Below are 24,948 nucleotides of genomic sequence, written 5' to 3' on the forward strand. Positions count from 1 at the left end.
TAGATCCAACCCCATTACGCAGACCTAATCTCACCGGTGGAGATGACCCACAAGCTATCGAAAACACATCTCGTTACCTCCTGATTTAGCTTCGCGATGTGTTGGGGGTGTACCAGCTTATGCTTAAGTGGTACTGGCTCCAACGAAGCTCAGAGGTTTTGGTGAACCCCTTCGTGCTCGCTATTGTAGCTCGTAACGTTGCATGGGGGACTTCCCGAGTGTTGAGAAGGTGGAGGAAGCGAGGTTGAGCATGGAATATTGGACGGGTCTTTTTCAACCAAGGGAGGGCGTAGCTGGATAGGAGCTCACCGGAGGGAGAGGGAGAGCTCAAGCGATACGGGCTAGTTTTTTCGAGCTGATCGGAACCTAATGGTCGGGCTCCAGGGACGTAGAGCCTCCCCATTCCTCCCTCTCGTCGTCGTCGTCTAAGGTTGTCTGTTGCTCCCGCTTCCTTGCGTATCCTCGCCCTTCCCCTTTCCAAGGGTGTGGGAGGCCGTTGTATGGAGGATATTATGTGGTATTATATGCGGGGTGTTGCTGCTGGAAGACCTCCATTACGTTGGAGGACTCCCGGTAGCCATGGCGTGGGTCGATCGCTTCGAAGGGTCGGGTCAGCGTTTATGCTAAGAGCGCGAATGATAAACACAATTCATTACCCACAACTATAGCCTAGTGAGCTCGGCTATTCTAAGGAGGCGCATAAGAGCTCTCAATGGGAGTTTACGACCCGGGTAAGCAAGGACCATCTCGTCTTCCTCGTGCTTCTCCAAGCACTTAGACATTTCGGAGCTAGTGGTCGAGAGTTTGAGTGGGGGGTCCCTTATCCTCAGCCTAAGTTTCTTTGCCTTACCTGTGTGCTCTCCATCGTATATGGTGGCAGGTTCGTATTCCGTGCCACGAGTTTACTAGTTATGTCAACGCTTCCTGTCGTAACGCTCCCCTCGCTTCAAGGCGTCGCTCACCAACCTCAATCTCCGTTCCCTCGGGTTCCGGGACTGGTTGTCTTGCCTTCTGCTCGCAGCATTTGCTTCCAATGCTACAGTGCTAGTAGGTGGAGAAGTCGAGGGTGGGAAAATGGGGAAGGCCAGGGAATCCAAAGCTCCCTCGTCTTTGATTGTATTGGGTGAAGGTCCCCCGCCATTTCTTGGTATTATGGCTTTTGGGGTGGTTCAAAAATTGCCCATGCCCCTCATGGACCAGTGCTCACACAAAACATTATTTTCAACAAGACAAAATAAGGATAGCTCTCTAGAGTAGCCGGTATTTAAAAATTTCAACCGGTAAATAAAGACGTAAATACTTTCCAACCGGCCATATAAAGAAATTTACTCACATGAGACCTTATAAAAAGGCATATATTTTTTGAAAACCTTAAAAAAAGGAGTAAATACTTTACAACCATCCATATAAAGGTATTAAATCATGTGAAACCTTATAAAAAGACACTTATTTTCACTAAACCTCAAAATAAGTGATAAATACTTTCCAATAGGCCATAGAGAGGTATTCACTCACATGAAATCCTTTTAAAAAGACATTTACTTATACAAAACCAGAAAGAAACAGAGACACCATTTCTAGACATCATTTCTAGCCAAATCTTAAAGGTCTTGAAAGCAAAAGCAATATAAAATTAATCATAAATATGAACAAGATAGCTGAACACATTGCATAAATATATTGGATATCCACTCCTCTCTTACAAAGTTGCAACCCAAATGTGCTAGATACGATTTATATAACCCACTCTCACATGTTAAGACTGAATGAAGTTATAAAATATATGTTCAATGTAAGCTATATTTAAGATTAAGATCCTTATACATTGCGACCCATAAAACTATAAACGGTATGTACAGTGTCAGCTATGTTGAAGATGAAATCCTTATGGTGTGGCAAGCATAATCAAGAAAGTAGACACCATACTCCAATCACTATTACCTGCCAAGACAACCAAGTAAACTTTTCAGCAAGCTTTGATAACAAGAGATAGCAAGGTATCTTTCTCTCATAATGGTCTACACAATGGTCACCTGGTAGTAGATCTTAGCCACACATTCAAACAATCCATTTCTTAGCTCAAGATCATCCTTAGCTACATGCTTGAATAAGCCCAAATCTGTATATTCACATAAAATCCCATGTAATGTACTTTTAGCATATTGAAAAAATAGATTTACACTACTAATCTAAATAGAAAAAACTTACCATAGATGGATCCTTTTTCAATTATTGATATCAAAACAGCAACCATATTGATATCAAAACAGTAGCAACTGTATATATGTGATCCCTTACTGTACCTTAACCATTTGTGTAGAATCCTCTTTCAATTATTGATCTCAAAGTAGCAACCATACTGATATCAAAACAGCAGCAATTGTATATGTGTGATCCCTTACTGCACCTTAATCATTTGATTGTAGAATCCTCTTTCAATTATTGATCTCAAAACAACAACCATATTGATATCAAAACAGCATCAACTGTATATGTGTGACCCCTTACTACACCTTCACCATTTGATTGTAGAATCCTCTTTCAATTATTGATCTCAAAAAAACAACCATATTGATATCAAAACCGCAGCAACTGTATATGTGTGATCCCTTACTGCACCTTAACCATTTGATTGTAGACAAATATCATCATAGATAATGCCACAAAAAAGGTACACAACCCACAAAACAACCTACAAGTAAAACCATGGAGACACAATCATACTAGCTTACTTATAAGGACAACTAAGACATCATAACCAAGACAACGATAGCTACCATTACTTGCCAAGACAACTACTAAAAAGCTTTAACAATGTGAGATGGCAAAGGAAGCTTTACCTCATATGGTGTATACAATGGTTACTCAACAGTAGATCTTAGTCTCATATCTTGCCCACATGATCACAATCCTAAGATTGTAACATCAAGTAAAAGCTGAATGATTGATTTGATCATAAGACACTTGTCAAGCAAGATATCCACACATTCAAACACTCCATTTCTAAGCTCAAGATCATCATCAACTGCATGCTTGAATAAGACCAAACCTGTATATTCACAAAGAATCCCGTGTAATCTAATTTCAACATGTATAAATGTTGAGATATCAAGCTCTATCCCCGACATATCTCCTGGATGACTATCATTTATGTCACCGCCTATGTTAGTTGTACTCGTGGTGTAGTTAGACTACCACGTATGTTTTTGGTTTGGGTTCACATATGAACCACGTATTCTAGGTTTTGACATATAGGGTATTTTCCCTCTTCTATTGTATTGTTGTTGTGTGCAAAAGTGAAGAAAGGCTTCACCCTCCAACCTTGTGTCCTCTCTCTTTTGTGTGTTGTGAAGAAAGCTGAACTTGAGTCTCCTATCTCTCTCCCTCTTTCTTTACATGGTATCAGAGCCTTGTTCGTGGTTAGGAGCTCAAGAAAGCTAGCCAAGTTTGTGGTGTCCTGGTAAGAGGACCAGTGTAGCTTTCCTATTTCGAGTTTGGGATCAAATCTCTGCAGGTAGCACAGCCAGAAGTGCAGGAGTGCACTGCTTCAGATTGAGAGGCCCTTCGCGGTGCGGCGAGAGCGCAGTATATGCTGCGGGAGAGCGCAAAGCCCTCGGTGACTTTATTTTTTTGATTTGAGGCCGTTTCGAAGCCCGTTTTGGAGGCACAAGTTCTTCGCAGGCACTCAGAAAAAGGCCCTGTTTTTGCTGTGCGACCACCGCGCGGCTAGTCGGTGGAAAGGTGCCACAGAAATTGCATCGTATGCCTATGTGCAGAGATATTGGGAGTTGCAGATTCATGCCTGTTGCCTGTTGATGCAAAATCGTCACGAGGAAGTGACTGTGTGGTGAAATACCACTTTCGTCAGTGTTGCAGATCTGCCCCTGTGAGGCTTTTCGCAGAAGTTTTGCTATTTGCCCTTGTGAGGCATTTGCTGTGTTTACAGGTTGCTGTTGCAATTCGTGATTTGTAAAATGTCTGAGAATCTGTCTACCATTGTCAGTGAGAAGCTTGACAAGAACAACTTCCAAGCATGGAAGTTCAGGATGACAAACTTCCTTATGGGAAAGGGAGTTTGGGATTACATCAGTGGTGAAACTACAGAACCAGTTTTGGGTGCTGCTCCCACTCCTGCTGAATTGAAGGCCTTTAAAGAATGGCATGAAAAAGCCAGAAAATGCTTGTATTGGCTGTCTGTTAGCATTTCAGATTCTATGATTGTGCATATACAGGATGTAGAGACACCTAAGGAGGCATGGGATACATTGGTGAAGCTGTATAGCACAAATACCAAAGCACGAAAGATGCAACTAAAGCAGGAGCTGCACAATGTGCAAAGGAAAAATATGAATATAAATGAGTATTCCTTGAAGGTGAAAGGCCTTGCAGATTCTCTTGCCTCCATTGGAGCACCTGTTGATGATGAGGACTTAGTGTCCGTGACCTTGAATGGTCTTGGGAAAGATTATGCACAGTTTCGGACATCCATTGGAGTCCGTGAAACATTTCCTGATTTTCAGGAACTTATTGCTCTCTTGCTGAGTGAAGAGCAAAGGAATGGTGGTTCAGCCACCTCAACTTCTCAAGAGACTGCTTTCTACTCGAATACAGGTAGAGGCAGGGGTAGAGGAAGAGGCCGTTTTGGTGGCCGTGCAGGAAATCAGAACCAACAGCAACAACAGGAAAACCAGTCCTATGGAGGAGGACGTGGTAGTTCTAGAGGCAGGGGGAGCCAAAGAGGCCATGGTTCATGGCAAAGGAACCAGCAAGTTAATAGCAGCACAGAATGCTATTATTGTGGAAAGCCTGGACACAAGGAGAATACATGCTATAAAAAACAGAATGACATCAAAAGTGGGAAGTTGCAGCAAAGCAACTATGCATCATCAAGTGGGCATGGTGACGACAGAAATGAGCACCTTTTTGTGATGCAGCATATGGTTAACTCCATGTCAGGAGATGCTGCAGCTTGCAATGATGTTTGGTATGTTGATTCAGGTGCGTCTAACCACATGACCAGTCATGGTGAGTGGTTTCATGATGTTAGAAATTTGGATAAGCCAGGTTATGTTGAAACAGGTGATGATACTGCGCACCCAATTACGCAGGTTGGTAAAGTGCCATTGGCTATGCAAGATGGCAAAACGAAGTACTTAGCAGATGTACTTCATGTTCCAAAAATCACTAAGAACCTGGTTTCAGTTGGCCAGATGGTTGAGCAAGGTCTGCAGGTTAGATTTAATCCTGATGGATGCTTTGTTGAAGACCTGAAAAATAAATGCCGCTTGGTTGCGAAAGGCAACAAAAATGGAAGAATGTTCACCTTGGATGTTGATATGCCTGAGGTGAAAGCTGCTATGTTTGCGCATGGGAGAGGTGTCATTGCAGATATTGAGATATGGCACAAGCGCATTGGGCACGTGAATATACAAAGGCTGAAATCTATGCAAACGAAAAACATTGTTGCAGGTTTGCCTAAATTCAGAGTTGAGGGAATGCAAAAGGTATGTGAAGCATGCCAAATGGGTAAGCAGGCCAGACATGCATTTCCCAAAAATGCTAAGGTGAGTAGAAGACCTTTGGAAGTGATCCACTCAGATGTTTGGACAACCAAAACTGCTTCTATTGGTGGATGCCATTATTATGTGACGTTTATTGATGACTACACTAGGAAGGTGTGGATTTATTTTATGAAGCACAAAAGTGAAGTGTTCAGCCATTTCAAGGCTTTTAAGGCCATGGTTGAAAAAGAGAAAGGTGTGCATATTAAAGTGCTAAGATCTGATGGAGGGGGAGAGTACTTTTCAGAAGAATTTTGTGAATATCTGAAAGAACAGGGAATTCAAAGGAAGTACTCATGTAGGTCTACCCCTCAGCAGAATGGGGTTGCAGAAAGGAAGAACAGGCATATTGCAGAAGCAGGACGGGCGATCCTAAATGAGAAAAACATGCCTGATTATTTTTGGGCTGAAGCAGTAGCAACTGCTGTTTATATTATGAACAGAACCCCCACTGCAGCTGTCCATGGCATGACGCCTGAAGAAATGTATACAGGCCAAAAACCAGATATTTCTCACTTGAAGGTATTTGGTTGCATAGCTTATGTTCATGTTCCTGATGAGAAGAGAACAAAGCTGGATCCAAAGGCAGAAAAATGCATCTTTATTGGATATGCTCAGCACCAGAAAGGGTATCGCTGTTATAACCCTTCCACCCGCAAAATGCAAGTGAGCAGAGATGTTGTTTTTGATGAAATGAGCAGCTGGTATGCACCAACTGTTATGGTAGGAGATGCAGATGCAGGAAATGGGAATGCTGCAATAAATGCAGAGCAGCAATCTCAAGCCTTGAGTGGACCCAGAGAGTCCTCTACTAGTGGATCTAATGCATGGACAGGGAGATTGAGATCTAGTGAATCGTCACATGGCAGTCCTGATAGTGTTGTGCAGGTATCACATAAGGGAAAAGAAAAAGTGGACCATGCTCCAGTGTTTGATGTGTCTGCTGGTAGCTCTCATGTTGATGGAGAGTCAAGTGGCTCTGAAATGAGCCTTGATGAGGAACTTGGGATTCCTTCTGTTGTTACACCTGGTGCAAGGAAAAGCAGGCATGATTTAAAGACTCCTGCAACTGATCCAGTTGTACGGAGGTCCACTCGTATTAAGTATCCAGTTGATAGGCTGAGATATGATGGGTATACAGCACATCACTATGCTTATATGGTCAAGGTTCTAGAGGAGCCAGAGCCCACATGTTTTGAGGATGCAGCAGGGCATAAAAATTGGGAAGCAGCTATGGATGAAGAGATGGCTGCCTTGGATGCAAACCACACTTGGGATTTGATGCCTTTGCCTCATGATAAGAAGGCTATTGGCTGCAAGTGGGTTTACAAAGTAAAGCACAATGCTGATGGGTCTGTTAGCAGGTACAAGGCAAGATTGGTTGCCAAAGGTTTTGCACAGACATATGGAATTGACTATGAGGAAACTTTCAGCCCAGTTGCAAGGATGGCAACCGTGAGAGCAGTAATTGCTATGGCTGCTGCAAAGGGATGGTCTTTGCATCAGATGGATGTGAAAAATGCCTTCTTGCATGGTGACTTGCAGGAAGAGGTTTATATGATGCAGCCAGAAGGTTATGAGGATAAAGCACACCCCGATTTTGTATGCAGGTTGCGCAAAGCCTTGTATGGCTTAAAACAGGCGCCGAGGGCATGGTCAGACAAGATAGGGCAATATCTTGTCACTATTGGATTTCAGATTTCCAATTCAGATTTTTCACTTTATGTGAAAAGGACAAACAGAGGGATTGTGCTTATAGTCATCTATGTTCATGACTTGATTATTACAGGTGATAGTGATGCAGACATTAATGAAGTGAAGCTGCTGTTGAAGCAGAAATTTGAGATGAAGGATTTGGGAGAGCTGCGTTACTTCTTGGGCATTGAGGTTATTAGATCCCCGAGTGGGATATGGCTGTTGCAAAGGCAATACGGTTTGGACATGCTGTCCAAATATGGGATGACAGGCTGTAAGCCTATCTCTGTTCCATTGGAGCAGAATGTGAAGCTCAATGCAGAGTCAGGTGAGCTTCTTGAAGATATTACTATGTACAGGCGCATAGTAGGTAGCTTGATTTACATGACTATAACCAGACCAGATTTGAGCTATGCTGTGGGGCTGGTGAGTCAGTTTATGCAGGCACCGAGGAAGCCACATTTGGATGCGGCTAGGCGCATACTGCGGTATGTGAAGTCCACATTGCATTATGGACTGTTTTATGAAGCTGGGTGTGCATTACAGGTACATGGATACACAGATGCTGACTGGGCTGGTAGTGTCTCAGACAGGAGATCTATTAGTGGTTTTATGTTTTCCCTTGGGAGTGGTGCCATCAGTTGGAGCAGCAAGAAGCAGCCAACAGTTGCCTTGTCGAACACAGAGGCTGAGTACAGGGGTGCAGCAATGGCTGCATGTGAGGTAGCTTGGTTACGGAAGCTACTTGCAGATATGGGACAGTCAGTTCATGCAGCAGTTGTCATTCATTGTGACAACATTAGCAGCATCATGCTTGCTAATAACCCAGTTTATCATGCTAGAACGAAGCACATTGAGGTGCACTATCACTTTGTGAGAGAGAAGGTTCTAGCTGGTGAGATTGATCTTGTCTATGTCAGCACTGAGGAGCAGGTGGCTGATATCTTTACGAAGGCATTGGGTACCGAGAAGCTTCGCAGATTTAGGAGCTTGCTTGGTGTACGTGAGATGGATTTGAGCTTGAGGGGGAGTGTTGAGATATCAAGCTCTATCCCCGACATATCTCCTGGATAACTATCATTTATGTCACCGCCTATGTTAGTTGTACTCGTGGTGTAGTTAGACTACCACGTATGTTTTTGGTTTGGGTTCACATATGAACCACGTATTCTAGGTTTTGACATATAGGGTATTTTCCCTCTTCTATTGTATTGTTGTTGTGTGCAAAAGTGAAGAAAGGCTTCACCCTCCAACCTTGTGTCCTCTCTCTTTTGTGTGTTGTGAAGAAAGCTGAACTTGAGTCTCCTATCTCTCTCCCTCTTTCTTTACAATAAAAACAGATTTACACTTCTAATCTAATAGAAAAAACTTACCATAGATGGACCCTCTTCAAAATATTAATCTCAAAACAGCAATTGTATATATGAGATCCCTTACTGCACCTTAATCGTTTCATTGTAGATAGAAATCATCATAGATAATGCCACAAAAAAGCATGCACAAAAAATATATCCCAAAAAGCAACCTGCAAATAAAAGCATAGAGAAATGATTTTACTTAATAGGATAGCTAAGAGAATGAATATTGATTTCAAGACAAAGTCTACCTAATGATTGAAACTTTAAAAAATACCTTCAACCTCTTTGAATCCCGCTGACCCTACATTTAAAGAAAGCAATCAAAGTCAACTAAACACATATACAATCACATTAAAATTATTTATATATAATAAACAAATCAAAAGCATACCTTGTGCTTTCACCATAGATATGCCTACTAGTTTTGGTACCTCTCTTCCATAATTCAATGGCAACACCAAAATCATAGTCTTCAAGAGGTGGCCCTTCGATGTACACACGCATAAGCGCATCCATGCTCCTTGATTTTAGAGAGTTTCGAAGCTTGTCCTTGATTATATTTTGTATGCTGAAACCTCTTTCACATATTGCTGTACTTGCACATTGTAGCATAGAGATATGTGCTAAACAAAGTAGCATGGGATACTTGGTAGCCGTGGTTGGGTTTCTAGCAATAGAGACCCATGTATCCCTCAAACTCCTTCCTTCCCATTCAAATGCAGCTTGTGCCTTGAAATATTGATACTCTCGTTTGGCATGCATCTTGTCAATAAGAGGTCCGATGCTCTCTCCGTTTTCAAGATCCTTGGACTCACCATAGTAGGATGCAAGTGTCTCAATTTCAGAAAACCCATAATTCTTCAAATGGTTTCCCTTTGGAAAGGTACAAGGTGATAGTGCCTTGAAGCATCCAACAAGGTTGTTATCTGGAAACCTTTCAAATAGATTCTGAATTATCACGTTAGAGAACTCCTTCTGAAATTCAAGGGCTGACTCCATATCCATGCCATCAAGATTTCTGCGAATCAAGACTGATCTATATGTATTGCCACAAAGAGATGCTCTAAGGGCAGCAAGCTGTCCCACAATAGGGCCATAATCTGGAATAATGGGATAACCCATGGTGTCACATTGAGATGCATTAATATCCACGTCTCGATCCATGAGGAATTGTTCACGAATTAAGTATGTTTCAGTTTGTATAATCCCACTAACTGCTGAAATGTCAACGAAGTTACATTGAAATGTTTTGCTCAATATGGCTAACCTTTCAAGCATATCTGCCATGAAGTGAATCTTGTAGATGAACTCAAAATTGCTCACCTTGACAAACAAAGTGGGATTATATGACTTCAAAAATACCAGCAAAGGCTCAAAAGATTCACAAACTTTGTGAATAGCTGATGCTCTACTCAGCCATCTGATTTTGTGGATACGACTCATCTTAAGTTCCACACACCCAAACTCGGTCTCTAGAGACTTCAGTGCTGTAATTTTTAAGGCACTTTTGGAAAAGATCGCTGCTATCTCATTCACAATTTGATCAATTTCTTGGGCTGTTACAGATCTCTTAACTGCGTCACATAAGCATAGGCTTGTTCTATGAGCAATACAATGTATTGAAGTCATATAAGGACTGACTCGTTTCATGCAAGCAGCTAGCCCATTAACATGCCCCATCATAGATGAAGCACCATCTGTACCCAAGCAAACTATGTTGTTGACATCAAGGTGTAGTTGTGACAAGAAGAACATGCAAGAATCATACAAATGGCTTGAATTTCCACCTTGTATTTCCAAGAGGCCTAGAAACACTGTAACAGGTTCACAATCCTTTATGAATGAGGCATAGACAATGAGGTGCTAAATATGCCCAATATTCATCCATCATGAGGCTGTAAAATGTAGATGCTTTCATCCTTTGCAAGATTTGTGACAAAAGCCCCTCACTCATGCATCTCACAAACTTACTACATGCCTTGTCATTGTGGTACAAATCAGTTGTGATGTATGGACATTTGCATCGGATTAAAAGTTTCAGTTGTTTCGAATATGAGCTAAAAGAAAGATCCTCTTTGGCAACAAAATATGCTGCTGCAAATAGATTCTCAATGGCTTGATTGGCATCATCCTTGGATCTATTCATCCCATCTTCAATGCACACTTTCTTAAATCCATGTACATATTTTGCCTCAGAATGTGCCCTAGATTTTGCATGCTCTGTAAGAGCATTGTGCTGGATATTAATGGAACTAGATTTCCCAAACTCACTTTTGGAGCGTATGTCATTCTTGCAATACTTGCAAAAAATCCTACCGACAGACTTGTCAAAATAGCCCATTCAAATGTTGCTGTCCAAGCTTCGTTCCATGCTTGCCTTCGAAGCTGCAACTGCAAATCATTCTCTAGGCCAACTACATTTGGCTCTGTATCTCCTAAGTTATCCTCTCCCTCACATTCATTGGAGGATGCATCTTTTGAAATGTGCCTCTTCTTTGAACGCTTTGGGGGTGGTGGTTGTTGAGTGAACATCGGCAAATGAAATAGAGACATTTGCCGGGGAGGCATAACTATCTATAAACAAATAGAAACTAATCTAAGTAAAGCTTCTCTCTCTCTCTCTCTCTCTCACACACACACACACACACACACACACACACACATGATGATTCCAAGATGTAGAGAACTAAAGCTATTCTATTTGGGTGAACCACCATATTATGGTTGCTGCCATAATGAGAATGTAACAAAGGTGACCCTCACATTACATCCAGTTATGCGCTAGCCATATTGGCCATGCCATGCAAACAATGCATTCCAAGAAAGTATATCCCAAATTTCTACCCTCTTTTTTCCCTCTTTAAAAAAAATTAGGATATCTAAGAGCATAGACAAATGCAAGCCTCACACACACACACACACACACACACACACATGATGATTCCAAGATGTAGAGGACTAAAGCTATTCTATTTGAGTGGACCACCATAATATGAGACACACAAGGTTGCTACCATAACGAGGATGTAACAAAGGTGACCCTCAACCATATTGGGCATGTCATGCAAATAGTGCATTATAAGAAAGTATGTCTCACAGTTTAAATCTTTCTCTTTTCCCCCTCCCTCAAAAAAATCAGGATAATTGAGGGCATAGACAAATGCAAGTTATTATACCTGAACTTTGAAGATGCTTTATCACAATTATCCAGAGTCTACCCCACTCCAAAGACTACAACCTTAATCCAAGGAGACTGCAACTCAATGTGGACTGCCACACCTGCTTCAGATTAGCGGTTCAGCAAACATTTACAAACATTGATAGCAAGGAATGATTAATGTTCACATCTTGGAAATAGACAATGAAAATAAACCTTGAAACATGTTTCTACAAGATATAATAGAAATTTATTTTGTGAAAGAGGTTTCTACTCTCTCTCTCTCTCTCTCTCACACACACACACACACGCACACACATGTCACACACACATACACACGAGCATTTTGTGAGGGCTGATACTGTCAAAGGCTACTTGTTGGTGTGCTATTAGTTGCTGATCCTCAATGCTCACCCCTCATAACACAGATTTGAAGTGCTGTTAGAACTCTAATCTATGGATTTCAGATATCCATACAAGGGAAAAATAACCATGGAGGTATCCCTAGTCTACCTCCCACCCATCTCCGCTACTAAGAGCACTAGAAAGTTTTTCCACTCCAATCGGTGAGGCCCCATGCATTAACCCATCCTCCCATCACATCTCGACGATGCACCTGTGGAAGGCTTCTATTTATGTATGACGAGGAGCAAAATTCTCAAAAGAAAAAGGCAAATTAATATGGATTCTCTTACGATTAGTAATATCTTCATAACAGGACTTCAGCGTGATTCAGAATAAAGTTCGAAGCAATAAGATCTTGTTTTTGAAAAATGCAATCCAAGTTACTGAGATCTACAATGATACGATTGCCACCACCCACAAACACTATCAATCTGTTGATCGTCTCATGTCTAGAAGGAGGAGAAAGGCTATTCACAATTTTTATGAAGGGCTTCAAACGGGAACGCTTGGCAGTAGCCACATCGATCGTATTACGCTCTGGAGTGACGAGTCTACCGTGAAACCTCAAAGTTCAACCAAGTTAGTAGTTACCAACCTGGGTCCTGGACTATGAAGTTTGGAGTGCGAATCGCGATTGATCATTGGTCCTCTGGCGGATGGCCATCATTGTCTTTGAACTTCGAACTTCAGGGGCCAGGGCAATGGAGATCCAAGAAACTGGAGACTGTAGGCAGAGGGGCCACGGAACCAAGCATGCAGCTGGTGAATCTTCACCGATGGAAGTTGTAGACAGGGAGGAACTACCCCCCGAACATGCAGGCCAGAAGAAGCTAGGAGTGGCCACTCAGTGCAAGATCGAAGCTCTCCCGTGGGTGGAGAATGGCGGCTGGCCATGCAGACAAAGCACACGGGGGGGGGGGGTTACCAGTAAGGACCTACCGCAGAAAAACTCAGAGAGGTCTCCAGCATCCAAACAGGAGAGCCCAATAACCAGTTAAAGGCAAGGAAAGAAGAAAGCCCGAGAACAAAGAAACGCAAGGACAACCCAGCTCTAAAACTTCATCAAACTTCAAAGAAGACCGAGTCACTCAGGAATGTTAAGAGCCTAGCTAGGAAGTCCGAAGAACTCTTCCTTTGTTAACATCTACGCTCCTTTGGCAGTCGAGAATCGAGATGGAGCAGTCCGATAATCGATTCTGATAATGGTTGACCAAGCTGATCAGAGGCCTCGGCCCTCAACTGACCTTCCTCTCCTGGAATATCAGGATTCAGGGGGGCGTGCGGCATGCGCTGAATGGAAGCAGCAAGCTCAAAGGGGTCTGGTTCGTAGAGACACAACCCAGACTCCAGTAACCAGTTGCAAATTGCAATGGCGATTCAAGAATCAAGACCTGAAGGTAGGACTCGTCACACACAGGGGTGGGAATCGGGAATCGGAATGGAAAAGGAGGAGTCAGGACGGGGGTTAGATGTAAAATTAAAGAGGATCCTGGAAGTCCAGACCTGGAGGCTGGATCAATCATCAATCCTCACTCTATGTAGTATGAGTCATGACTCATGACTCGTGAGTCGTCACTCAACCTTAGTTTGAGACAAACATGAGGAATCAGGATTGAAGTTTGAACTTTGAACCATGCCACATGGCTCTTAGAGTTAATAACTTAATACATGGCTCTAGCGGCTAGCCTCTTACAGTTATAAAATATATTCTACTAATAGTACTACTCTATATATATACATAATTTAATAAAGGCGAGTTCTAGACTCACCCTTTATTTTAAAGATTATCTATACCAAGAACTCTTTAATTAAAGTCTATTTTCATGTGTGCCTTTAAAATAAAGTTTCCACCTTCATTTGAACCCTTTATTAAAAAAGGCATATCATTTTCCCAATCGGGATTTCTCAATTTCAACCGGGATTTTTACACTAAAAGCCCGAGTTTTGTGAGCATTGTCATGGACTGTTCCCTTTCCAACGGTCTCCCATATATTGTTTTTCATTTTTTTCTTTTTTCTTTTTTTCTTTTGTTCCTCTCAGTTTTGGGGTTTAATTCATACCCCTTTAGTTGTTCCCTCAAGTATTTGTGTGTATGATATGCCAGCTCTTCTCCGAGGTAATGCAAGGTGCACCCACATGGGGGTATCCATTAGGGATTTAGATAATAATAGGTGTGCATCTCCATGGGGTAATCCCTCATAGCCTTGTTTTTTATGGGATGGGTAATCATACTTCTAGTGCTATTTTAGGATGTGCCTTCGTATGTTCATGGTTGTAGGTATCTCCCTACGGCTACGCCTACATGGGTGCGTGCAAGTTCCTAATATCTTTCTATCCACACTCCTCCATGAGTGTAGTGGTATGCTTTTCTCCATGTATATATAGTCGTGTCTTTAGGTAACAGTTCTTTCCCATAGGTGGTCCAATCCTCTTGGGTACCACCATGTCTATAGTGTGTCTTGTGTTATTTTTTTTATCTCAACCCTCTTTTTTCTTTGGGCCCCCATTTCTCCAGGGTGGGTCCTTTTCCTTTCATTCGAGGAGATCCCTCCTGGGAGGCAAGTGTGTGTGTGTGTGTGTGTAGCATGTCGATGTATAAAAATGCCCACACTCTCTCTGTAGTATTCTTGCAGCCCTTTTACAACTCTTTGCATTGTGCATGATGACTCACATAGCTGTATCTATGCACGTCTTTGTTATGGATTTGCTAATAAACTCAATATGTAAACCCTCATTTTTTTTTCAACTTTCAAATTACTTATGAAAAGCATCTCCTTTGGGTATTTTATCACATTCAATTATGTGCATCGTTTCATATTTGGCCATCCATCATGATAATTATGCATCATGTATTATGAAAGAGTTGAAATGAAAACGCCCTTTCCCAAGCCAAGTAATCTTGTGAGTAAATGATCTTTGTAATAGCATCTCAATTCTCTAGGCATCATTCCATGATCTATAAATGCATACAAAATCTTGTGGAAACATGATTTTTTAACATTTCTTCTATTTTCATCTATAAATAATGTATCATTGTGAACATTGCTATTGATCTTGCATCATCCACATTTTTCCTTTAACAAGTTGTATTTTCTTTTATTTTTGTCTATAAATACCAACAAATCTATAATGTATCATTATGAGCATTGCTATTGATCTTAATGTATCCTTATGAGAATCTCTATTGATCTTAATGTATCATTATGAACATTGATCTTGCATCATCCACAATCTTCTTTTAATAAGTTGTATCCTACTTCTCATACCAGTCTTCCAAGATAAGGTCAATGTGCATTGCATCCACCAAAGAGAAGGTCCTTGCTTTTAGAATAGTACTAACGTGTCTATAAGTCTTTGCATTGTCCATGGTGACATGAACAAAAGATTCTCAAATGCTTCCACCAACCAGTTGTATCATAGGACTTGTAGGCAGCTTCTCCTTTGGAGAGATGGTCTTTACATTATGAAACGGCAACAACAAGTAGCATTATTTCATCCATCTAATGCAATCATATGGCTGATTACAGTCAAATCATCAAGATTGAATTCTTTGACCCAATTCTTCATATTCTCATATGTTGCATCTAATAATGTGGTGCACATGGCATATATGATATCATCACAATGCTTACATTATATCTCCACATTGATTTCAATGTTATATGCCATGATTTGCAATATTAGCTTGGTCACTTTGGAGCCCAATCTTCATCAAGGCTTCTATGGTGTCAATTTGAGCAAGTGACCCTAGCAAAAGAAGAAACTCCATTAGGATTCTCGCTACTTTCCCCCTCTATTCTCCCATGACATAGAGACTCTACAACTGATGCTCTTTACATATGCTCTACCACAACATACTGATGCTAAACTGACACCTAGGAAGATTTTGTCAATAATGAACTATGATCTCTTTTGCATCACACTAGTAATTTGACATTTTCTATCATCCAAAAAATGACCTCTTATGTGTGGAGTGAACACTTCTAGTGGATGTAATCTTCATGCATCCATTCCACAAAAATTACCACTCTCAAGGGCTAGGTGGCTTAATTGGTTTTTCCCTTATGCTTAAATATAGCTCTAAATTTAATTCATCAATGGAATTTATAGCTCCACAACATATTAAATTCTCTTTTCGTATACAAGACTTGAGCGCAATAGTGATTCTATGAAAGAGAGGAAAATCTCAAACCTCTTCCTTCTAATCGCCTAGCTCGTAATCCCTACTTTTGACTATCTAATTGAGACTAAAATGGCCTCCAAACTCATCTATTTCTTCAATTGTCCATGCCCCAATGCACAAGAGGCAAAAGACCTCATAATCCCAAGGAAAAGGACGTTTTCTACATGCCTTCTAAAGTCTGTTCTCTTTCTCAAAATTGGCCAAGCGCTAATGCAAAAGTGGCATAAAAGATCACAAATCCCAAGAGAAAAAGACACACTCCCTTGCTTTGTCTTGATCATGCCACCAAAGAACAAACGTTTATTGCCATGTTGGTAATATCAATAATTATCACCAAATCATTGCAAATGTCAAGGTGATCACAAGAGTTGGGAGCTATTATGGTGCATGATGTTAATAACATGAAAAGCCTTGGTAGAAGGCCTTACACCATATTTGATCATTAAAAGGAAACTGGTTTGTGCATCCTCTCATGATACAAAGTGCTCACGTGAATATCTTGATTTTTAGTAATGAGTAACTAGAATTATCTTTGAATTGGAATTCCTAAAAAAATCTTGAATATTCTTTAGATCTTGGCACCTTTTCCAAGTGATGATGCTAGAATTGTCAAGCTCCCTCACAATCCACCCATAGATGTTGAAGACAAGTTCCAAATCACTCTGTGTCGCCTATCTAACTGAAAGAAATTTTCCCAAGTGATGATACTAGAAGTATCAAGCTCCCTCAAAATTCGCCCATAGTTGTTGAAGACAAGTTCCAAATCACTATGTGTTGCCTATCTAACTGAAAGAAAATGTTTTGCCATAAGTGAAACACCGAAGGTATCAACAATATTTTTTGCAAGACATGTATCGTTGTGAAGTGGTATACTACCGATTGCTTCAATCTAATGTGGTGTATTATCACCCATCATAGCGACATCTTTAGCATTTTTATTCGAATATATTTAGTATATTATTATGAGCAGTTGAATTGAACCACTAATTGATTTTATGATTATCATGATTGTTAGCACTTGAATTAAACCACTAATTGCTTTAATTATGATAATCATGCTCTATAGGGCTTTTTCAATTATGCAACCAACAATCATGACCTATGGGGGTACAAAAGCATACAATGTAGCTTTGGAAATCCTTGAACTCCATGATACAGTACAATAAAGGTCACTTAGGGGCTGTGCAAATGTGGGCAACCATCTGACCATGATGCGGGTACTAAATGAGGACTTAGAGGTCCATTAAGAGGCATAGGTACAAGGAAATGCTACAAGAAATGAAAGACCATGTGGATTGACAACTTTCTCAAGTGTCGCAAATCCTTTAGATCCATGACCAAAGGCAACAAAATTGGAAATAGGTCTTGAAGCTTGCAACAATACTGAAGCCACTTCTAATTCCACAACCAAAAATCGAAAAACAATTCCCTTCTCTCCACATGTTCTCTCTCTAAAAATATTCTTTTTTCAAAGATTGTACTATTTTCTTCTTGGTTTTCTCACAAAGCACACATACAAGGATCACAAATATACAAACAAGCATAACTTTGCACCATAGCTCCAAATGGAGAGCTTATTGTCTCAAAATGTAAAAAACATCATCCTCACAAGATGGGCATACCAAATTGAATATGAAACATGAAATACCTTGTTGGAAGCCAAAACCATAACAATTGGTATGGAGATTCCTCATTAGAGAGCAAACACAACAATGCCCCCTTATCTCTGATACCATGTTCAAATGAAGGAGAATAGAGAGCACATAGAGGAGAGGAATGTACTCATGAAAGGAAAATGGGATACATCTACACATGACTAGATAAGTCTTGCTCCCTTCAATCCACATACTCCTCTTGGGACTCCACTATGTAGTGTAGTTTATCAAATATCCTCCCACAATAAGCCTCCATGAGTCCCTCCCAACCCCCAATCCATATCTAGCATTAACCTCTATCTCATTCAATAGCCCATCTCTGCATACTTCTTGCCATCTTTCTCTCTCTTGCCACCCCCTCTACTACACTTCCTCCCTCAGCCATTTAAATAATTCATAAATTTTGACACATCTCCTTGCTGCTACATCGACCCCTCTTCACTTTATACGCTACTTAAGACCTTTGAATACCCCCTAAGCCTCTCCATCAACTTTATATGCTATTTAAGGCCTTCGAATACACCCTAAGCCTCTCCATCAGCTTTGTACGCCATTTAAGGCCTTTGAATACCCCCTAATCTCCTCCATCAACTTCTTTCCCTCCACTAACCATCACAATGCACCTCCCTTACCTCCCCATCGATTGGCCTCTACACCACCACCCCTACCTCCCTGGGCATTTCCAACTCCTCTACCTTTTTTGCCCCATAATGGAACCTTTCCACCTTCTTATGCATACTCTCAAACTTTCCATCCCCGTCCCTCTAGACTCCTCTCTATTTGTTAAACTATATAAGCCACTTCCCATCTTCATGCACCCTCCTAGCCTCTCCATTAACTCCCCATCTCATTCTTCTCCCCTAAAATTGTCCTTGAAATCAACACACAGCTGGTGCCGCTTCACATACTTCCCTTCCCACTCCTTTCTCTTCTTTAGCTTATACAAGAAAACCACCATTTTGGTGCATCCTCCTTACCTCTCCATCAACCCTCCCATCCCTCACCCATGGCAATCCATGCATATCACAAGCCTTGAGCCTCTCCATTGACTTTCCTCTCTTATTATACCTTGATCATCTCAATTCAGCATTTAAAGACTTTAATAACTTTCTTTATTTCTCCACTTCTTTCCCACCTTTAGTCAACAAAGCTACCCCACATCATGATGCACCCTACTTTCCTTCATCAACTCCCCTCCCATCCTCTCTCACCTGTAGTCATCACAACCTTTGCATACCCCCCAAACACTCCATCATATTCCCTCTTCCTTCACCTACGTAATCCACCTGCCATCTTAACACACCCTCCTTGCTTTGTCATCAACCCTCTCTATTCTACAATCTACCTTAACCCCCCCCAAACAACCAAATCTTTAATCATATTGTCCTTCCATGCAAATCCTCCCAAATAGAGCACGCACGTGCGTGCGTGCATGAGAGAGAGAGAGAGAGAGAGAGAGAGAGAGAGAGAGAGAGAGAGAGAGAGAGAGAGAGGGAGGGAGGGAGGGGGAGAGAGAGAGAGAGAGAGAGAGAGAGAGAGAGAGAGCAGGAGGGAGGGAGAGAGAGAGAGAGAGAGAGAGAGAGAGAGAGAGAGAGAGAGAGAGAGAGAGAGAATGCCACCGCCAAAATCACACATGGTTGATTTGAATTCTATCAAAATTCTTTACTCAATCAATTATTTCTAGTGATCCTAGATCTGAGTCTTTTTCTGTCATCTTTTTTAAAATTTTCATTCTCCATTCTAGCCTTATCTATTCACTTTGTACACATCTGACATGAATGGATAACAAATAAAGTCTCGTGCTTTCATGGTAGCTAACACTCAACATGTCACTCGAGAATAGTTACATAATGCTCCATACATTGCTAGGACCAATCCTCATGACTTTGATCAATAATACCATATTGCAAAGATGTCAAAATGCTGCCTTTAAAGACACAACTCAATGTGTCATGGACATCTAAGAGATATGATCTAGATAGCGCTTCAAGAATTGTGAGCTCATGTTTTATTTCATAAACTAAAATTGAAAGCAAGCAGACATCTACAACACATGGACTGCCATATGGAAACTACAACTTACATTTCTTTGGAAACACCAAGAAGAACCATTAACCAAGATTAGATAGAATAACTGGCTTGAGACCTCACATGTGTTCAAACCTAAGGTTTGGTACAATCCAAAATGCATGACTCCTATTGAGAATAATCCATAATCTATGATGTTTTACATAATCAAGATCTTGTTAAAACTGGATGAAGCATGTTGACAATCTAAAGTATAGGTCTAACAATTGCCTTATAGCATCTCAGCACAACACAAAGGCCGGTATGGTACAAGAGCCAAAATTTACACACCTAAGAGTAGTAGCACGAGGGTGAACCATAAACCCTCTTTGGTATGAGCCGAAAGGCCAAGTTATTTCAATGTTGTCTCTGTACAATGAAATAGAAATACAAACAAAAAAATGCCTACCACATGCTAGCTCTTTGAAGGCAAAAGGGTAATTCCTAATTTAGTCATCAGTAAACCCCGAGAAAGGGCCATGAATTTCAATATGCTCATGACCACTAGTCCAATATCACTTTGAGCCCTCAAAGTACTTGTAGACCTTTGACAAAATGTAGAAACTAGCAGCCTTGGTATTATAATCACATGCAATTTTGTTGACATGCTTTTGTCCTCATCAAATGGCTTTCTCCTTGAAGACTACTCAGAGCAAGGGAGCTTTCTTCTATGTTTCTACATCATGAGGATGCAATTCCCATAATTCTATGTCGGTTCTACACATTCAACGCTAACCAACATTTTTGTATTGTGTGCAGCAAAACTCAATGATTATTGATATCTACTCAAGTTGACCAAAATTAAAAGAGACAAATTTAGGCCTTTCAGAGGCTAGTAATCTTCATGCTAAAAACTATGTGCAAATGTATTTAGCCTTATGGCATCTTTAGTTGGAGACCTCACAAGCCAAGTTGACCATTAAACCATGGCCTTCACCTACAAAGACCAAGCAACACCAAAAGTGTGGACTTGAACTCATAGAATGAACATCTTAATGTAGGATAGAAAATGATGTAGCTGTTGTGAGATATGCACAAGACAAACTGGCTAGACTAATGAATAGACACCATAGTGCCATCAATTCCAACCACAAAACATTGTTTCCAATAGCCGACCACCCTAACATTGAAGTGAAAAGGTGCTTTCTCGACCCAAGTAATCTTGTGAGTAAATTATCTTTGTAATAGCATCTCAACATGTTACCACAGTAGAGGAGGCATGGAAAGTCTTGAAAAATGAGTACAAGACCACGAATCAGACACGGATTCAGAATCTAGAGACTCAACTCGTGGACAAGAAGTTGTCTGAGTCTGAAGCGGCAGAGAAGTTCATCACCAGGGTGAAGAATCTGCACAATCAGATGACTACGATGGGCATCACCATCACCAGCGAGAATCTAGCACGAAGGTGCATACAGATTCTCCCACCAAAGTATGACGGTCTTGTTATAGCACTGAATACGTAGAACAAAAATTTGCCCCTCAACTTTGAGGATTTTAGCGTGATGCTTTTGGAGGAGGAGATGCGTCAAAAGACAAGGACTGGAGAAGATTCGGCTTTCTAGACCAGATCAAAGAAAGGTAAGGGTAAGGACTCTGGTAACCCATCTTCTTCTGATGATAAAAAGAGAAAGAAGAAGATCAAGTGCTTCTATTGCAACAAGGTAGGGCACAAGCAGAATGAGTGCCGACGAAAGAAGATTGCAGATGAGAAGAATGGAGTAAAGAAAGAGTCCAGCAACAACACGCATGCAATACTAGTAAAGCTATTCATCACAATTGAGGAGATTTGCACGGAGGTAGTTCATGTACCTACGGATGAACCATGGATCATTGACAGTGGTACATCATGCCACATGACTAGTCCCAGAAGGATTGGTATACCTCTCTATAGCCGATAGGGAATGACATCCTGGTAGCAGTTGGCAATGATGTAAAATGTCCAGTAAAAGAAAAAGGTACGATTGCTCTCAAGTTAGATGGAGTTGTAAAACAATTGTTTGATGTTCTTTATGTGCCAGATATCAAGAGGAACTTGTTGTCCATTTCTGTGATCATGGATCGAGACCTCAAAGTTCAATTCGATAAGAATGGTGCATAGATTCTGGATCTTCAAGGGAAGGTCATTGGTAAAGGTACATGGCACAACAACATTTACAAACTCTCAGCTTTCAGTGCTCGAGCGGATGTGAAGAACACTAAGCTGTGGCATGAGAGGTTTGGTCATCTAAACCTTAGATCTTTGAAGGAGATGCATAAAAGTGGAATGATTGCAGACCTACCAAAAATTTTATATCTGCCCGATGTATGTGAAGCTTGCATGATGGGCAAGCAGCATCGGCATCCCTTTCCTAAAGAGGCCAATAGGGCAAAGGCTCCTCTAGAGCTCGTACACACGGACCTCTATGAAAAGATGGAGATGGAAGCTTTGGGTGGTTCCTACTACTTCATGATGCTGATCGACAACTACAGTAGAAGGATATGGATATACTTCTTGAAGACTAAAGATGAGGCTTTTAGTAGGTTCAAGGAATGGCATGTAATGGTTGAGAAAGAAACAGCGAGGAAGGTAAAGAAGTTGAGATCAGACAGAGGTGGAGAGTTCACATCAACTGAATTCAAAAGTTACTACAAAAGTCACGGAATCAAGAGGCAAAAACCCCCGCCACATACAACACAGCAAAATGGAGTAGCAGAATGCAAGATGTGTGTCATCTGCGAAATGGGCCGGAGTATGATGAAAGGGACAGATTTGCCAAACTCTTTTTGGGCTGAAGCATGTAACACTGTAGTTTACATCCTGAATCATAGCTACACGAAGGCTGTGAACGGGATGACTCCACTGCAAGCCTTTTTTGGTAAGAAACCTTCAGCTGCACATTTCAAAGTTTTTGGATGTAACTGTTTTATGCATGTCCCTGATGCTACCAGGACCAAATGGGAATTGAAGACCCGAAAGTGTATTTTCTTGGGTTACAGTGAAGAGGTGAAGGGTTACCATCTCTATAACCCTGTTACCAAGAAGGTAATTGTAAGTCGCAATGTGGTCTTCTCAGAACAGCTGCATCAATTGGAGGAGGATGCTTCCTTCCCAGACAACCAGGACCAGGATATCCATCTAGTACCACCACCAATAGCGGACTAAACTCCGCCAACGGTGCTTGGGAGGATTCAAGACAAAGAAGATGAAGAGCTTGCAGAACCACAACGGCAACAGCCATTCTTGAAGTGGGTAAAGTAGCTTTTGGATGGCAGAGAACCTCTAGCCACTGAGGAGGAACCATCCGAACACCACCGGTCCAAGAGATTAGAGGAGCAAAGAAGGGTGCAGGAACACTTAGTCAACTATGCTTTGATGACAGAAGTGATCCGTGCTGATGAACCAAATTGTCTTGAAGAGGCATAAGGCGATGATAGGTGGATGGAGGCTATGCAGTCAGAGTATGGCTCCATAATGAAGAACAACACTTGGGATCTTGTGGATCAACCACCAAAATGCAAGCTAATCGAAAACAAGTGGGTGTACAAGACCAAGTACAAGTCCGACAGCACGTTGGATAAGTACAAGCTCGGCTCATGGCAAAAGGATTTGCACAGGTACATGGATTTGATTATCAAGATACTTTTGCTCCCACAGCTCAACTAACCACACAATTCACAGTGTTTTGGCCTTAGTTGCCTAGAAAAGTTGGCCCGTGTTTCAGATGGATGTGAAATCTGCCTTTCTGAATGGAGATCTTAAGGAGGAGGTATACGTGGAACAACCACTAGGTTTTGAGATCCCCGGTTCAGAAGGTAAAGTCTGCAAACTAAAGAAGGCACTTTACGGGCTGAAATAGGCCCCACGAGCATGGTACCAACGAATTGATGCCTACTTTCTACAAAATGGGTTTAAGAGGAGCCCATCTGATGCAAATTTGTATATCTTTAGAGAAGGAGGTAGGTGTATGATCATGGTCCTTTATGTGGATGACCTTGTCATAATAGGGAACCATGAAGAGAAGATCTCATAGATGAAGCATTTGCTAGGAAGAGAGATTGAAATGACAGACCTCAGACTGATGCATTTCTGTTTGGGGATTGAAGTTTGGTAGGAGCCGAAACAGATCTTTATTTCACAGCTGAAGTATGCTGGAGAGATACTGAAGGCATTTGGCATGGCTGAGTGCAAGATAGTTGGTACCCTTATGGAGGTTGACATGAAGCTCTCAAACGAGGATTCATCACCACTGGTGGGAAAAAGCGAAGTACAGAAGGCTTGTGGGCAGCTTGATTTACCTGTGCAACACACGGTCAGACGGTGTACTAAGCAGGTTTTCCAATAAGCCCCGAGAGAACCATTGGAGGGCAGGGATGCAGGTGCTGAAATACATCAAAGGCACACTTGATTATGGCATCACCTATACCAAGGGCAACATCTTGACTGGATTCTGTGACTCAGATTGGGTAGGAGACGTGGACAGCAGGAGATCAGTGACAGGGTACTATTTCTCACTTGGATCTGGAGTTGTCTCATGGGTCAGCAAGAAGCAACCCATAGTTGCTCTTTCTTCTATCGAGGTCGAGTACAAATCTACATGCTTTGCTTCTTGTGAGGCAGTGTGGTTGAGGAGGATTTTGGGGGACATGGGTGCAGTGCAGAACAAGCCTACGCTGTTATCATGTGACAATAAGAGTTGCATGGTGATTGCAAGGAACTCGATGTTCCACGCTCACACAAAACACATTGAGATTCAATATCACTTTGTATATGAGCTCATCATGGATGGAGAGGTCGACTTGGTGTACTGTCCGACGTACTGTCCGACTATAGAGAATGCTGCAGACATCTTCACAAAGGCTCTTGGAAGAGACTTGTTGGAGAGGC

The 24,948-nt window shown here is 41.5% G+C and overlaps 1 long non-coding RNA gene across 1 annotated transcript; it reads right to left on the bottom strand.

The window, feature by feature from the left end:
- Positions 1-2,997: 2,997 nt before the first annotated feature.
- LOC147884704 (uncharacterized) lies at positions 2,998-11,884 on the bottom strand. Its single transcript, XR_015543536.1, has 3 exons — positions 11,791-11,884; positions 8,699-8,781; positions 2,998-3,049 (listed from the first exon to the last, which is right to left on the bottom strand). It is a non-coding gene; the product is annotated as an uncharacterized LOC147884704 (long non-coding RNA).
- Positions 11,885-24,948: the final 13,064 nt, after the last annotated feature.

The sequence above is a fragment of the Dipteris shenzhenensis genome, chromosome 26 (genome assembly GCF_047967505.1).
Source record: "Dipteris shenzhenensis isolate YYH24624 ecotype China chromosome 26, Dip_SZ_1.0, whole genome shotgun sequence".
In the NCBI taxonomy this organism is placed as follows: domain Eukaryota; kingdom Viridiplantae; phylum Streptophyta; class Polypodiopsida; order Gleicheniales; family Dipteridaceae; genus Dipteris; species Dipteris shenzhenensis.